At 44.1% G+C, this 15836-nt stretch overlaps 1 long non-coding RNA gene across 1 annotated transcript; it reads left to right on the top strand.

The window, feature by feature from the left end:
• The first annotated feature begins 4000 nt into the window (after positions 1–4000).
• LOC109548003 (uncharacterized) lies at positions 4001–13025 on the top strand. Its single transcript, XR_002173988.3, has 3 exons — positions 4001–4130; positions 12251–12410; positions 12551–13025. It is a non-coding gene; the product is annotated as an uncharacterized lncRNA (long non-coding RNA).
• The last annotated feature ends 2811 nt before the right edge of the window (positions 13026–15836 follow it).

Here is a 15836-nt window from a genome sequence, read left to right as displayed (position 1 = left end):
TTTCTCTAGCTCTATTCCTTTTGCTCAGATTTTCTTCTCCCGTCTCCCTTTATCCTACAATATGGATTTGCAGCATGTGAACAACCAGGAAATAATTTCTGGGGATAGTCATAAAAAAGTCCAGAGAAGTATTAAAATAAGCTGGAAATGATGTATCTGGTCACCTTAGCCCAAAATAAATGAATGCAAATCCCACTGCATTCCATTCAGTTTAATAAACTTTCACCCAATAAATTGTGTGTGTCAGGTCTTTGAGACAAAGAATGTCCAACACACACACACACACACACACACACACACACACACCACACACACACCCCCCAATATATTTGAAAAATCCAGCTGACACAAACCCTGTCCAGTGAGCATTACTGGGGGCTTGAACAGCCATGCTCACTGTACCCGTTGTAGCCTCTGTTGTCCTTCTTAACTTCCCTTTCATCACTCCTTTTTCAAGAAATAAAAACAGAGAGGCAGATGGGGCTACAGGGAAATGGGACTGGGAGAAGGAAACCATGGAAAAGTGTGAAAAGAATGGGTTGTTGACATGCAGGACCATGGTTCATGGAGTGGAAGTTTATCTCACTCTCACCAATGCAGGCCAAACGCTATTGCACGCTGGAGCGAACTGCACAGAGCCAAGGATAATGGGTGTCTTGAGTGTAACAGTGAGCAGCTGTCTTTTTGCTCAAATAACAACATGAAAGGGAGAGCCGTGGAATTTCAGCATTTACCACTAACGTTTAATGTAGGGTTAAGTGGCAGCTGTTCCTTATCCAGGCTCAGGAAATGTGTGTGAGGCGCAGGGCAGCACCGGTGAGCACAGAAAAGCTGGAACATTCAAGAAACTGAAGAGCCTGAATGCCTTACAGCTGTGGCTCTTCAGAGTTCCATCTTTTTACTTAAGTAATGAAGTTGTCCTTTTATAATAAACTGAATTACCTAAACGTTGAAAAATTATCTTAGAAATGCTGTACCCAGGGTCATAAACCATCAGTTGATTTGGAAGATGTGTTTTGTCTGAGTTGATCAATATTTGTAAAAAATTGATTTTGAATGCCTAATTTAGTATGCATGCATCCTCTAGGTGGTTTCTTTGTCCTGGAGACACTTGGTGTAAGCTGATGCCTCTCTAGAAGTTTGTGAGGGTTTTCTCAGTGCTGGGGAGAGCTCCATAGGTGGGTTCTTTCATAATATTAGTATTTAGAAAAATAATGAATCTGCTTATGTTTGTGGCAGAAATGAATAACTTCACATATTAAAGATACCTGACCTTCACGAATGGAAACTGTCAAACTGCTAATCTACTGGGAATATTGAGGTTGGTGGGATTTTTATAAGACTGAGGTAGCCGTCAGCCAGCCTATGTTCTTCAAGACGATAGCCGCTGTATTTTCCCTAGAGATGATTTGCCAGGATGGCTTGTCAGCTAATAGGAAGAAGGTAACCAGATATAGCTGAGTATATATGTTGAGTCTGGAGATCTTTATTTTAATTTTGCCTTTGCCAATAACACTATGTCACCTTGTGAAAATTGCTGATGATCTCTGATTTTGGTTCCTCATCTGGAAAATGTGGAAGTTGGTAAGATGATCTCCAGTGCCCTATCTAGCTTTAAAATTCTCTGATGCCAGGAATCCGGTTTGCCCATCAGTGAAAAGTCTCTGACCTTGGAAACTGCTTTATGCCAATCTCTTTCCTCCCTTTAGTGGAAAATGATCAGAAAAATGGTTTCATATTGTAAATCATGAATATATCTCCTTGGAACCTCTCCTCTACTGCCTTATAAAAACCAAATGGTCTAAATCCACTGTGTCTGAGACAAGTGTTAAAAAACAAATACTTCCATAAAGCTAACTCTTGAGATTCAGGTTGCTATGTAAGTAACCTGTTTGTTTGGTAACTTATTTCCAAGAGGCTGGGGAGCATGGAGAAGAGGTGGGTTTGAGAACCTTTTTCACTTTTGCGATGGTTTTCAAAGCAGTCCTGTTGGGCAGTCACATTGATCAGCACAAAAAAGGATCCACGTTGGCTCTTCTTGTATTGTAAAGCCCCCAGTGGTATTCTGGCGTCTGTGAGGATGAGAGCCGCTAGTGGGGCCCAACCTCTGTCTGAGTTATCCTTGATGTCTTTTTGCCCCCATCTCCAACACCTCCCCTCATCCCTGTTGCTTATTTCCCATTCACTGAAGCTCTGAACTTGTTTCTGGTTGTCCTCTTAGCTGGCTCTGGTCCACTATCAGACAGTCAGACAGTCTCAAGCCTCCTTGGTGTTCCGGTTAGTATTGATGGTGTGCCAGGAATTCGTTCCAAAAGACTCACCCACTTTCACGTTTTTCTTCTGCGGCAAAGGGGTTGGGTCAGAGACTCAGAAGAAACAAATCTATGAGTGCCTCACTTGCTAATCCCAGAATCCTATTTCCCACTCACTGGGCATATTTTCTAGATGACCATAACACTGAAAGAATTACTGGAATTAAGGAGGATTTCTTTGCTTTACCTGTGGTGATCACATGCTTTTGATTTTCCTAAGTTCTCAAATTAATATACTTTTTATTCTTTCCCGGAAAGATGATCGGTGATTTGCTTGATGTAAAAAGAAAGAGGACTTCATTTTATGTCCTTGGGATACTTCTAGTGTCAAATAGGAAAAATTCCCCTGTTAGGCTATGCCACTGCATTCTGGTTTGAGAGACTGGGATTCCTATGATCACAGGCCTATATATCTCGACAGCACAGAAAGAAGATTCAAGTGGAGTTTTAAAAGAATCAGGAAGTGGTCTACCTGTCTCCATGGGAGCCCAGCCAAGCACACCAGCAAAAACTCGTCTGTTGCGTTCCCTCCATACATGTGGATTCGTGGCTGACATTAGATGATGAGCTTGACTGTGTTGAGCTTGTTATTAATTGGATTAGCTTGTCTCTGGGTGTCCCTGATAAACCCACTTAGCCCCAGACAGACCAGCCAGTACTATAGGCCTCACAGTGCTCAGTGCTGGAGGCTGAGGAAGTTCAGAGCACAGTAAAGGGCCCTCAGTGGGGTGTGTGGGGGGGGACACCCCATGATGAGGCACATGATACTCACTCATAAAGACACAGTGAAACAACCCAGCCCAACCCGGAGTCAGATGAATGGGCAGCCGCTCAGGGGAGCTGGTTAAAGTTACTGTAGTAGAGTCAGGTCGAAATTTCTGGAAAGGCTTCTCTGCAGAGGTGAACCCGAGACAGGCTTTGGAAGACAGAGGCTGTCTGGCAGAGCCGTGGGAGTGGGTTCAGGGAAAGAACAGGGAAGCCCAGGCAGGACCAACCAGCTTGGAGTAGCTAAGTGGAGAATGGGAACTTGAATTCTGAAGGAGGTGAGGGCATTCAGGCTTGGAAGGGCAGAGGAGGGGGACGAAATCCTGTGGGCGAGACATCCTTGAGGAGTCGAAGTTTAAGATCCAGTTAAGGACTGACTAAATGACTTGGCTGAAAAGACGGAGGAAGAGAGGGGAGGATGGGTGAAATATCTCCTACCCCAGAGGAAAGTCAGGCACACCTGATAAAATAGGATTCACGTTAGTACTTTACCTTGGCTTGCTTCTAGGGATGCTTTTTTAGCATCCAGTCATACTGTCCGATACCAAAATCCTAACTCTTCTTTTCTTTCCTCACTTCCTTTACTAAACCCTGCTTAGGGATTAGAACCTGCAGCCAGAGGTCAGTCCTCACAATGTGGAATTAGCGGCAGGTCAGGAGTTGTGGTGGTGAGTTCTCCCTGGCCCTTTCATCTCGGTGTGAGGACTCTCAGGCTTTGGCAGACAGATTAGCCTGAAGCCGACTGCCTGTTCCCAGGGGCACGTCTGCCTGCAGGGACTTGCTCCGGAAGACTCCTCTGGGGCCAACACACCAGTTCCATACCTGAACCCAGTCACCTGACCCTCGCCAAGAGGGCGTGTTTCCTTTGTACTGATACAGAGAATGTGACTCTTGTCCTGAGTAAACAGCTCTGCACGGTAGACCGTGGAGACAGATGAAAACCGAAGGCCTGGGATTAGGTTGTCTGTCTAGCACCTGCCTCCCCTGGGTGAGCTCACAGCTCTTAACGACACCCTTCCAGCCCAGTCTGGCCCACCTTCTTCGGAACCCTGGGTAATGCCTGACATCCTGTCTGCTCTGTTGCCGCTGGGAATTCTCCTTTTTTCATGCCAGTTAGAATCAGATGGAATCTCTTTAAGATCCCCAGATAAAACGTGTAGATCTGTCAGTCATTAACCTGCATGTGACTGATGCACGATTTTCATTTCTAATTAGACCTGTTTGTTGGAGAAGGACAGATAAAACCAACTCGCACCGCTTAATGCTGTGGGAGCTAGTGGCAACGTAGACTGTTTTCTACTTTATAGTTACTTTTAACATTCAAACTATAGATGTGAATTACTTTTCTGTCTGACTCCTCTGGTGTAGGTTATTGTTATGCTAATTCAGGTGTGTGTCTTCCCAGACCTTATAAGTATATAAATCTTGTGTTCTTTTGAACAAATTGTGTGGTTAATCCTTTAATCAGTTATTGAGAGATTGCTACAAGCACAGAGCAAAGGCTAGAGCTCTAAGCTCAGCAGTTTGAAGGTCATCATTGTTATGCATTTGGTGTTTCTCCTTTGTTTTTCCTTTTTTCTTCTATTAAATAGGAAAGTTAGCCTAATCCTACAGCAAGCACTTTCCTTTAAAGTGGAAAGATGGAACCAGGGGAGGAGGAGGAGATTCCAATGATTCAAACAATAGGTAATGCTGCTGATGGGAGCAGTCTCTCACCCTCCCTTTTTCAGCGCCCAGCCCCCCATCCCTTTTCTCTTAGGTATTTTCTGAGAATGGATATCTGTATCTCAGCAGGCTGGCTGTATTTATCATCTAGCTTTTCTGTTTTCTTAGCAAAGTATTTATATGTATTCTGTGGATAAACTTTTGTTAGCATAAGCAAGACGTTTTTCCTTGATCTGTCTCTGAAAATATTAGTTGAGACTCCATTAATTGCTGAGAAATAATAGTTCAAATTCAAACACATCATCCATTGACAGCTGTTTTTGACTGCAATGGGGGAAGGATTAAATCTGTGTGAATAATTAATGTTGGCAATAGAAGCCTAAGGAGATGATTTACCATCAGATTTTTCGTGTGTGGAGGTCCTGGCTTGAACCCTGGTCTACTTGGCTTGATATGGACCTATGGCCAGTCATGTCCCAGACACTTGTCCTATCTCCTTTCCATAGGATGCATTCTGAATTAATTTATATTTGTAAGGACTGTGTCCACCTTTTTGCTCCTCCAGCTGGCCAAGGTGATGCTGAAGGTGACCTTGACAGTTGTTAGGATGGTCCCTCTTCCATTCTCCACTCCCACCTTGGAGTTCCTCTGCTGGGAGGGTGGACCAGGTGTGACTGGGGCTCAGCCTTTCCAGGCAAGGGTCCCAGGTGATCTGGCCTCTAAAGGAATTCTCCAAACCCTGCTCTCTTGAAAGAGGCTGGCATGGAGAAAACCTCAGAGCATCCGATTGAGCCAGGGGACCTCTGTGGGGCCATCCCCAAGCAGCCCCTCATTGGGCGCCCAATTTGATGCTGAAACTCAGCCTCCATGTACCAGTGCTGAATTGAATCTTGGAGACAGAGTTTTAGGTGAAGTAGAAAAGAACAGCTTTATTGCTTTGCCAGGTAGAGGGGAACACAGTGGGCTCATGCCCTTAAAACCATGTGCCCCAACCTGGAGGGATTTGGTGAGGAGTTTTATAGCAATGGTTCAAGGGCGGAGTTGCTGATAAGGATCAGGGTGCGTGCAGGGCCTGCACTCCTTTAATCTGACCTCAGGTGTTCTCCTGATGAGCTCCTGTGGTTCTCAAGGTTATCAAACTGTGACCTTCTCTCTGAAGATGAAGAACGCTTCATCAAGTAGTTAACATTTTCCATTTGTTGGGGCTTTTAGTTCTGCAGAAGACTTAAAAGATATTGTAATATGTATCCCTTGAAGTGGAACCAGGACCCTGCCCCAAGGCTGCAGTACTGTTTTTTGACTGCTCCTCCCTTGTCTCTGCATCCCCTCCCTTCCCTGATTAACAGCTGTTTGAACCTGCCCTTTGGAACTCAGGGAAGGTCACGGGAGGCTGAAGCCTATTCCCTAGAAACAAGAAACGAGGGACACAGAAAGGCTTCCGTGCCCAGGAGCCCCACAGGGTCCTGCGAGGTTTCAAAGGCACATCATTTTATAGCCTCTACTCTCCCCAAGCCTCATTTAGTAGAGCCCAGGGAGGGCCTCTTTGGGGATGCTCATCTATCGAAAGCCCATGTGGAAATGGGGGTGGGATGTGACCAGGTTCCACCTGGACAAATGAAAACAAGATGGAAGGAGTGATAGAGGTGGAAGGAGCAATAGAAATCCAGATCCTGGCCTCAAAGCAGAAAAAATTCTTTGCAAACCTTCTTCCATGGAGTAGGGTCAGGATTCAAATCAAAATTGGAAGCATGTACAGAATTACACACAAATGATGTTTTAAATCTTTGTGGCCCTGAGGGTTTCAAATTTTTCTTCTTTTTAAAAAGTCGTTATCTAAAAATCTGTCTGAAATCTAACCTGCCTTGCCTGGTGCCTTCCAGTGGCTCTTGTCACACGCTGGGCCAACTGGTGTGATAGCAGCCCTTCCTTTCTAGGATGTACCTTGAACAGATACAGGTGTTTATAGGGTTGGGCTTCACATACGTGTAAGCGAGGAAGACTGTTTAGAAAACACAAATAGAAGTTCCTCATGTTGAAAAATGAAGTCAGTTCCATTTGGAATACAGATCCATAATGGTGATGATAACCAAAATTACCCATTAGTGAGCCTTCACTGACCTTACTAGTACAAACTGGGCATTACTATCTGCTGTGTTATGGAGAACACTGAGACTCACTTCAGTAAAGCAAGCTAGTAACAGTGGAGTGGGGATTTAAGTCTAGGTTTGTTGCCCATAGCGATTGATCCAGAGGTGGTCACATGACCCAAGCCAGGCCAATGGAAAGTTTTAAAAATAATTTCGGAATCCTGAAAAGTTAATTTTAAGCCTTAACATTCTGTGATAAACTCCTAAAGGGAACTTGCCTAAGAATGAAGCTAAAGCAGAGGGAAGCACAAGAAATGGAGAAAACTGGATCTCTGAGGACAGGATTTCAGCTCCTGCAGATAGCTATACCCGGGGCCAACTACCCCTGGATTGTTTAGTTACATGAAACAATAGATTCCTTTTTTTGGTTTAAGCCTCTTTCTTGGGGAAGGTCGTCTCAAGCACTCAAGTAGGCAGTCTTTTGACCTCCACTTGACTATGTAAGAATGGGCTGTGAGCTTGGAACATTTCCTTGCCGAGAGAGAGGGTCCTCACAGCCTGTGCCGGGCTTATCACCTTGTGTGGGAATATCTTTCCCTGTTTCAGATTCCACGTGTGCTCCTTTGTTCAGCTTAAGCATGTGTGTGGTGGCACCTGGCCAAGCCTACTACGATATCCTTCCTCTTAGGGGAGGGGACTGACTCCTTATACTGCAGCACGAGAAGGATGCATACAGGACATTTGCCCTGCAATGTACTTGACATTATAGAAGCAGAACGAGAAAAGATTCTGGAACTCATCATCCATTCACACCTTGACGTGAATTAGTTTACTCTGCTTTCCTTTCTGTTACCCCAAAGAGATCCACCAAATAAGGGAACGGGGGTTTTGTTCTGGTGGCCAAGCCAATCCTAGAGCAAAGGGATGATTCTAGAGGAGGGCAATGGGGATTCCTGTAGGGTGGCGTTCTCATTGCTAGAGTTTCCTAAAAGACTGCTGTGTATGACCCAAACCCAACTGTATTGCTCAGGAGAAATGGCACCAGAGATAAGATGAAGTCTACTTATTTTGAAATTTTGTATCTGGACCCCCAGCATCTGCTGCTGAGAGGGACCTGCTCGCCATGAGGGACCGATGCCCACCCTTGGAGCTGATTCTTGCTCTTTCCCTTCTGTGTGAGTAAAGTGTTGTCCCAGCCAGTGCCTGACTGAGTTGTGTTTTTCTGGTGATTTTGATACCAAGATGCAGTGGACAGAAGTGTTTGAACTTCTGCTCCTGGTGACATGCAATAGATGTCGCTTGCTTGTCACTCTTTGAAATAGTTTTCTGTCTTGAAACTGAAAGGCTCTTGACTATTCTATCTCCATTGCCAAACTTCCTCTGAATTTCCTAGTTAAACCCAGTCACTTTTTCTATCCTTCCCTCACACCTGAATCTGCCACCATTCTTGTTCCATCACAATGGATGATGGTTGCTTTTTTTACATATCTGTCTTTCACTAGATTGCAAAATCTTGCAGGGCAGAGATAATGCCTGTGTGTGTGTGTATGTGTGTGTGTGTGCATGCACGCGCGTGTGTGTATATTTAATTCACACACATTTAATTCTTGCTTCTAGGCCCAAATCGCCTCCCCAAATGCAAAGCAATCTTTAAGATTTCACCAGAAAATTCTTCGGGTAACCTTAAATAATAAGGTGCAGATTCTCCAATTCCTCCCCAATATAATAACCCTTCCCATGATTCTCAAACTTTAACTTGCAAACAAATCACGTGAGGGTCTTGTCAAAGTGTAGATTCTATTTCAGAAGGTCTGGGATGAGACCAGAGATTCTCATTCTTAATAAGCCCTTTGGTACTTTGAGAAGCAAAATATTGGGTATGTGTCATTAGTTCTCTCCAGGAGGATGTCAGGTCAGAACATGTAGGAAGATTCTGATAAATCTCTAACTTGAGCTAAATAAATTACAACTTTATTCCAACAGAGATTAACTTAATAAAAAAAAAACTTGAGGCACACAGAACCATTATTTTCTTAGGCAACCAAAACGTACTTTTTTGAGCACTGATTTAAGTCTAGCTCTCAGCTAAATATAATGACATACAAAAGAAATACGAGACTAGTTCAGTGGATCCCATTTTAGTCTTGGAGAGGAATGAGAGCTGCTGATTTTAGGGGTGTTACCAAAGTTTGTCATACCCCCAGCTACCTTTACTTTTCCCATTGCTTTGACAATTTTTTACTTGACATTATAGAAGCAGAACGAGAAAAGATTCTGGAACTCATCATCCATTCACACCTTGACGTGAATTAGTTTACTCTGCTTTCCTTTCTCTTACCCCAAAGAGATCCACCAAATAAGGGAATGGGGGTTTTGTTCTGGTGGCCAAGCCAATCCTAGAGCAAAGGGATAATTCTAGAGGAGGGCAGTGGGGATTCCTGTAGGGTGGCGTTCTCATTGCTAGAGTTTCCTAAAAGACTGCTGTGTATGACCCAAACCCAACTGTATTGCTCAGGAGAAATGGCACCAGAGATAAGATGAAGTCTACTTATTTTGAAATTTTGTATCTGGACCATAAGAATCACTGAACATTTGTGACTTCAGGGAATTGAGTGATTGCTTGGTCCAATCCTATCACTTCGTAAAGCAGGAAACCATAATCCCTAGTGGAGTTTGGCTTTTGCCCAGACACACTTCTAGTGCAGTGTGGGGCCCATTCCTCCCAGGTGGAGTTCTTTTTATAGCATGAGGGGCAGCGAGCAGGGGGAGTTAAGAGCCCAGGCTCTTCTCTGTAGTCAGGCTGTTTGGGTTTAACTCCTACTTCTTCAGTTGCTAGTGGACTTGGAGTGAGTGTTTTAGTCTGTGTCTCAGTTTCCTCATTTATAAAATGATGATGATAGTAGCTACCTCAATGGGCTGTTGCGAAGATTGAGTTGATACAGGTAAAGTGATAAGAACGGTGTGTGTCCATAGCAAGTGTCCAGTAAATATAAGCGGCTACTATTATCGTCATTACTACTTTGTCTTCCATGGTGTGCTTTCAAGGCTACCAATAAGGAACCCTCTGCTACAGGGCTCCCCAAACCCCAGGCCACAGACCGGTACCAGTCCATGGCCTGTTAGGAACTGGACCGCACAGCAGGAGGTGAGTGGCGGGTGAGTGAGCTAAGCTTCACCTGTATTTACAGCCGCTCCCCATCGCTCACATTACCTCCTGAGCTCTGCCTCCTGTCAGATCAGTGGCGGCATTAGACTCTCATAGGAGTGCAAACCCTACTGTGAACTATACATGCGAGGGATCTAAGCTGTGCGCTCCTTATGAGAATCTATGCCTGATGATCTGAGGTGGAGCTGAGGCAGTGATGCTAGCGCTGGGGAGCGGCTGCAAATACAGATAATCATTAGCAGAGACGTTTGCCTGCACAGAGACCATAATAAATCAATTGCTTGCAGACTCATATCAAGACCCTATCAGTGAGTGGCAAATGAAAACAAGCTCAGGGCTCGCACTGATTCTGCATTATATTGAGTTGTATAATTAGTTCTTTATATATTACAATGTAATAATAATAGAAATAAAGTGTGCAATAAATGTAATGCACATTTATTGCTTGAATCATCCCAAAACCATTCCCCCGCAACCCGGTCTGTGGAAAAATTGTCCTCCACAAAACGGGCCCCTGGTGCCAAAAAGGTTGGGGATCGCCACTCTGTTACATTCTAGCCCTAAACCCTAGACCTTCCCCTACCTACTTGCCATGGCCTCATACTTTATTATATAAATATTATATTATACTTATATTACTTATAATATATTTTGCTGCCCCCCCGCCCAAGAAAAAAGGACTCACATTACACAGTTGACAATGTGACTTAAAATGCCAATATCCCTGAGAGAGGAACCATGATAATTTACTTCCATCCTGCATCTGGAAGAACCAACATTCACTCATTTCCCAGGAACAGGTTTGCAAGGACGAAAGACCATGAGGTTTTGGGAGCCTGGAGTGTCAGGATGGCAGGGATAGGGGGATGGGGATTGAGGCTACAGAAGGCGGTTTGCCTAAAGCCAAGCTTCTTAGTATCTCTGGTATTTGTGACGTATTCTCCAACTTGTCCTCCCTAATTCTTTCTCTGTGACCCCTCACGTGGGGATAACTGAGCATCTGGTCTTTGATCCCATTAGCCTGTACAACTCTGAAAGGCTGTTGAAAATATTTCTCCATTGTGAAGGGGGAAATGTAGGTCAGGATTGCCGGGCCCAGAGCATCCCAGGGAATGATTGGCATAGGTCAGCGTTTCTCAGCTTCGGTGCTGTTGACATTTGGGGCTGGATAATTATTGTTGCACTGTCCTGTGGGATGTTTAGCGGCATCCTTGGCCTCTACTCACTAGGGGCCAGTAATATTCCTCCCCAGCGGCTTGTGACAATGCAAGAATGTCTCCAAACATTGCCAACTGTTTCCTGGGAGCAAAATTGGTCCCAGCTAAGAATGCATGGTTTAGGTCTTTCTAAGACCTGCTGATTTTAATCTTTCTTGGTCAGGGCCAGACTGGACCCCAGTCCCTGGGGTCAAGGACTTATTGACTTCCATTCTCCACATGGAGATTCTCTTTTACTGCCCCCACCTTGTTCTGGACAAAATCCACTTGGGCCTCAATTTACCTGCTATAGTCACTCCCCTGTAATAGGAGAAGGGTGTTTTCTCCTGGGTAAAGGTGACTGGCTGAGGTCCCAGCAGCCTATCCAAAGTTGAAGGACAGGCTGACCTTTTAAGTCCACTACCCTAGCTGTCAGCTAGAGGCACTCAGATTTTGACAACCAGATAGGATCCCCTCAAACTCCTACTTCCCCAGACAGGGGAAGTCCTCTTCCCGCAAATGTCTGCTCCCCACGCCACCCTGTATTTCTGCAAATCCTCAGACCATTCATCTTTGCTCTGGGGTTCAGTGTCCAAGAAGGCTTTCCCCAGGCTGCACAGACCAGGTCACAAAAGTTAGCATCTTTTTTGATTTCCTGCTAAAGAATTCACTTGTATGACAACATTAGTTTCTGAAGCTTTCTCAAGGAAGATAGAGGAGTGGTTTATATAACAAATCCCACCCCCCCTAAAAACATCAATTAGGTATGTATATCCCTTCCCCAAACTCCCTTAGCTTTTCTACCACTTGCTGGGGGTGAGGGTGGGAGTGGGTGGGCATGTTTTCGCTTAGGACCTTCCTTCAGATTCTGTTAGTCTTGACTGTCCCAGATTTCTCTCTCAAATAGATTGTTTTTCTTTTGTTGCTTTAAAGTAACAATTCTCAAAGTGTGGTCTTAGAGACACCCTAGTCCCTCAGATCCCTTCATGGGGTCTGTGAGGTCAGACCTTAATAATACTAAGTGACTGCTTGCTTTTTTCACTCCCTTTCTCTCACAAGTGTACGGTGGAGTATCCCAGGAGTTATGACGTGTGATGACATTCTGTAATGAAATGTGTCAACATTCATTTGAACCAATATTTTCCAAATGACCAACGCATGATGTTACAAAATCATGCCTAAATGAAAGAACCATTCAGAGTGCAAGAGACTTCAAGAAGTAAGTTTATTTATATAGTTTTAGATTCTTCCTTGCAACAGACCTCTAAAAAACTACCACTTGTAGAGCTTTGGTGCTGCATCAAAGAAGACTATCCACAATTATATGAAAAGGCTAATAATGTTCCCCTCCCTTTCCAGCTACACATCTCTGTGAGGCTGGATTTTCTTCACATACGTTAGTGAAAGCGACATAACAACTGATCAAATGAGAAGCAGATATGAGAATCCAGCTGATGCTTTTAAGGGAGATAATAAAGAAGTTTGTAAAAAATGTAAAACAATGTCACTCTTCTCACTAAATTATGTTTGGAAAATATAGTTATTTTTCATAAAAATGTTATACAAACATATACTGAATTTATTATTATTATTGTTTATAAATATTTAAGAGTGTTTCTCGGTTTTAATTTCTTCTGTGGCAAATGTTGAGAGATACAATTTACATAAACAAAGGCTCTTTGGGGGTCTTAATAAAGGGGTCCTGGAACCCAAACTTTTGAGAACTGTTGTTTTCGAGCAACTCATCTCTTTGATTCCTGTCTCAAATCTGCTGCACAAATACATGAAGTTGCTGAGCCCCTGGCCAAATTCCAGGCACTTTGTTAAGTATTTTACATGGAGCTTAATTATTGTTAACCCTGTGAGGTAGGTATAATTATTAGTCACATTTACAGTCAAGGAAACTGAGGTTTAGAGAGGATTAGAAACTTTCCCAGCATCACACAGCTAAAAAGTAGTAGAGGAAAAATTTAAATTTAAGTGTCTGACTCCAGAAGTCTCCAACTTAACAACTTTACAACCTAACTCAGCTGAAAAAAAAAAAAAAAAAGAATTCCTTTTCATGAACAAACTCCACTTTGCTTAGAGAGCAGTGGGTGTTACAGGTTCTTCTGACAAACGTTGTTGTTTTGGTTACACTCTTTTCTGCACTCACTCCGTCCATCTCTGGGAGCTGAAGTTGACTCCAGCCACCGGAGCTGTCATTTGGGAAATGAAGACCCCAAGTGAGCCTTAGTCCTCCATCTACGGCACAGATCGGCTTTCTTCCTAATTGTCTGGCAGCCTTTCTCTTGGCTCCTTTTAGAGTACAGTCTCCAAGTCTCTTCCAAATGTGGATTTCTCCGTTCTCCAGGGGATGCTCACCTATCACTCAGTGGCTAAGCCTGAATAAGCACCTGGCGTGCAGGGGTTTGCTCGAGCGCACATTTAGCGTCCAAGTCAGGTTCCCAGTGGGCTCGTGACGCGGTACCTCTCACAGCCCAGAAACTTAGGCAGGAGGCCCTCTATCTGGGCCTCTCCAGACCCCACAGTCATGCTCACATGAGCACCTGGAACAGGAGTCCCTAGTGTCACGTGATAATCGGTGATCACCTCATCACAACTGTTTTAGGTTGCAAAAATGAAGTCTGAGATGACTTCACTGGGGGGTCTCAGTTGGTGTGAAGGCAATCAGCGTTTCAAGATGCACCATCTGGAAAAGTCTCTCATAATATGAATATTGTAAATATTTATTTAAGCTTCCTCCATCCTCCACTGGCATTTCAGAAGCAAGAAAATTGTTCAGACTTTGACACGTAGTATTCATAAAATATACTATGGGCAGTGAGAGTGTAAACGTCTCTGCCCTGCCATTAAACTCTCTGCAGAAACTTCTTTGTGACTGATGGCGTTTCAGATTGGAAATGGAGAGTTACGGTAGGTATTTAACTAATTTGCCCAAAGGCACACAGTTAGTAAATGACTTTGGAATCAGACGGAACTTGGTTTAAACCTCAACGCTGATAGTCGTGCAATTTCAGCATGTCGTTTAACATCTCTAAGCCTTGATTTCTCTATCTGTAGCCTGAGGACAGGGTACTGAGATGATTAAATAAGCAGTTCCAAGTTCTGAGCAGAGTGTCTGGCATGGGCTCAATGACTTCAGCTCTGATGGTAATTATTATACTGTTACCTAGGTAGTTGTTCACAACCATTCCTTCACTTCCTGGCGTCAATGGACAGTAGCTGTGTATGTCCAGTCAGTGCCTAGCACAATACTTGATATTTGTTGTATTGGATAAGTGTTTGAACGAATGAATGAATGAATGACAAATGAAAAAAATGATGAGATCATGACACAGGAGATTTTTATTGATTAGTGAATTTCTAAATTGAAATGCTGGGAAAGCTCATTGAAAAAAATCAGAGTCTCAGAAGTGACAACTGAGAGTAAACAGTGATGAACTAGGTAGAAGAAGGTCCTTGGGCAGGAGGGCAGCCAGAGAGCAGAGTCTCTAACTGACATGTGTGGGCACCCGTACACAAGTGACTGAAGGATAGCAAGCTCTTGCTGGAGGTCTATCGAAATGGTTCTGTATGTAGGTAACTTCTAAACTAGGTGATTTGCAGGGAATTGGAAAGTCTCTTCCACCCTCCAAAACCTGTCATTAAGGAATGATTCCTTTGGATTAAGTAGTGTTTAGGGTAGTATGATTACAGTTAAAAAAAAAGAAAAGAGAGAGAGAGACCCAAATGTGTATTTAACCACATTGGGAGGGCGTGTATGTACATGTACATGGGGTGGCCCTATTCCATGAGGTCATTCAGGATCCCAGGGTAGTGGAGGTTTGTCAGATCACCCTGGGGATTGTCTCCCTTGCAGTCAGCTGAATGAGGAAAAGTTCGTGGAGAAGAGCTGTCTGGGAGGTGTTCATGGGCCAGACTTCAGGTAGCACTTATCATTTCTGTCTCTGTTTCATTGGCCAGAACTCATTCACATGGCCACACCTGACCAAGATGTGTCTGGGAGTCTGGGAAACAGAGTACCTGGCTGGCCAACAACTTTCCGGAAACAACTGTGCAATAAGGGGAATAAACATTTGGTGAACTGTGGACCGTCTTTGCCATACCTTGTAAGGAGCCAGTATCTCTGGGAAGGGCAGTTTAGTGTAAATAAAATTGTCCCCCCCAGAGGAATGTCTCCACCTCAGTAGGAAGGCTTTACCCCAGAAAAGGTGAGGGAGAAAGGTTCAGAGCTATAAAGCTGAGTGGTGCAGGCTGTGGGAAAGATACCTGGGACCAATCTGTGGTCCTAGGGTCGTAGGCTCTGGGTGTGAGAAGTGGGGCTTTAGGAGAGGATGGGAGAAGTGTAAGTCACAGATGTGTGGAGGCCGAAACATGACTGCCCTACAGAGAGGCAACCTAGTACTTGTGGGCGGTCTTTACAGTAAAGCATTTATGAGCCATTTGGAGGCTCCACTCAGGTGCCCCAAGCTGTGGAGGGAGAATAAGGACCTACTTCCCCCCTCACAGCTTTTCCTCCTGCAAGAAGGCGAGTCAGGCTCATTATGTCTCTAGGTGGATTTTATAGTTCTGGGTTTGAGACTAAAAGTTGCATGTGGCTTTGAAATACTTATTTTATCACACTCCACGATTACTTCCATTA

The sequence above is a fragment of the Tursiops truncatus genome, chromosome 7 (assembly GCF_011762595.2).
Source record: "Tursiops truncatus isolate mTurTru1 chromosome 7, mTurTru1.mat.Y, whole genome shotgun sequence".
Taxonomy (NCBI): Eukaryota; Metazoa; Chordata; class Mammalia; order Artiodactyla; family Delphinidae; genus Tursiops; species Tursiops truncatus.
This window is presented reverse-complemented; position numbering and strand designations above follow the sequence as displayed.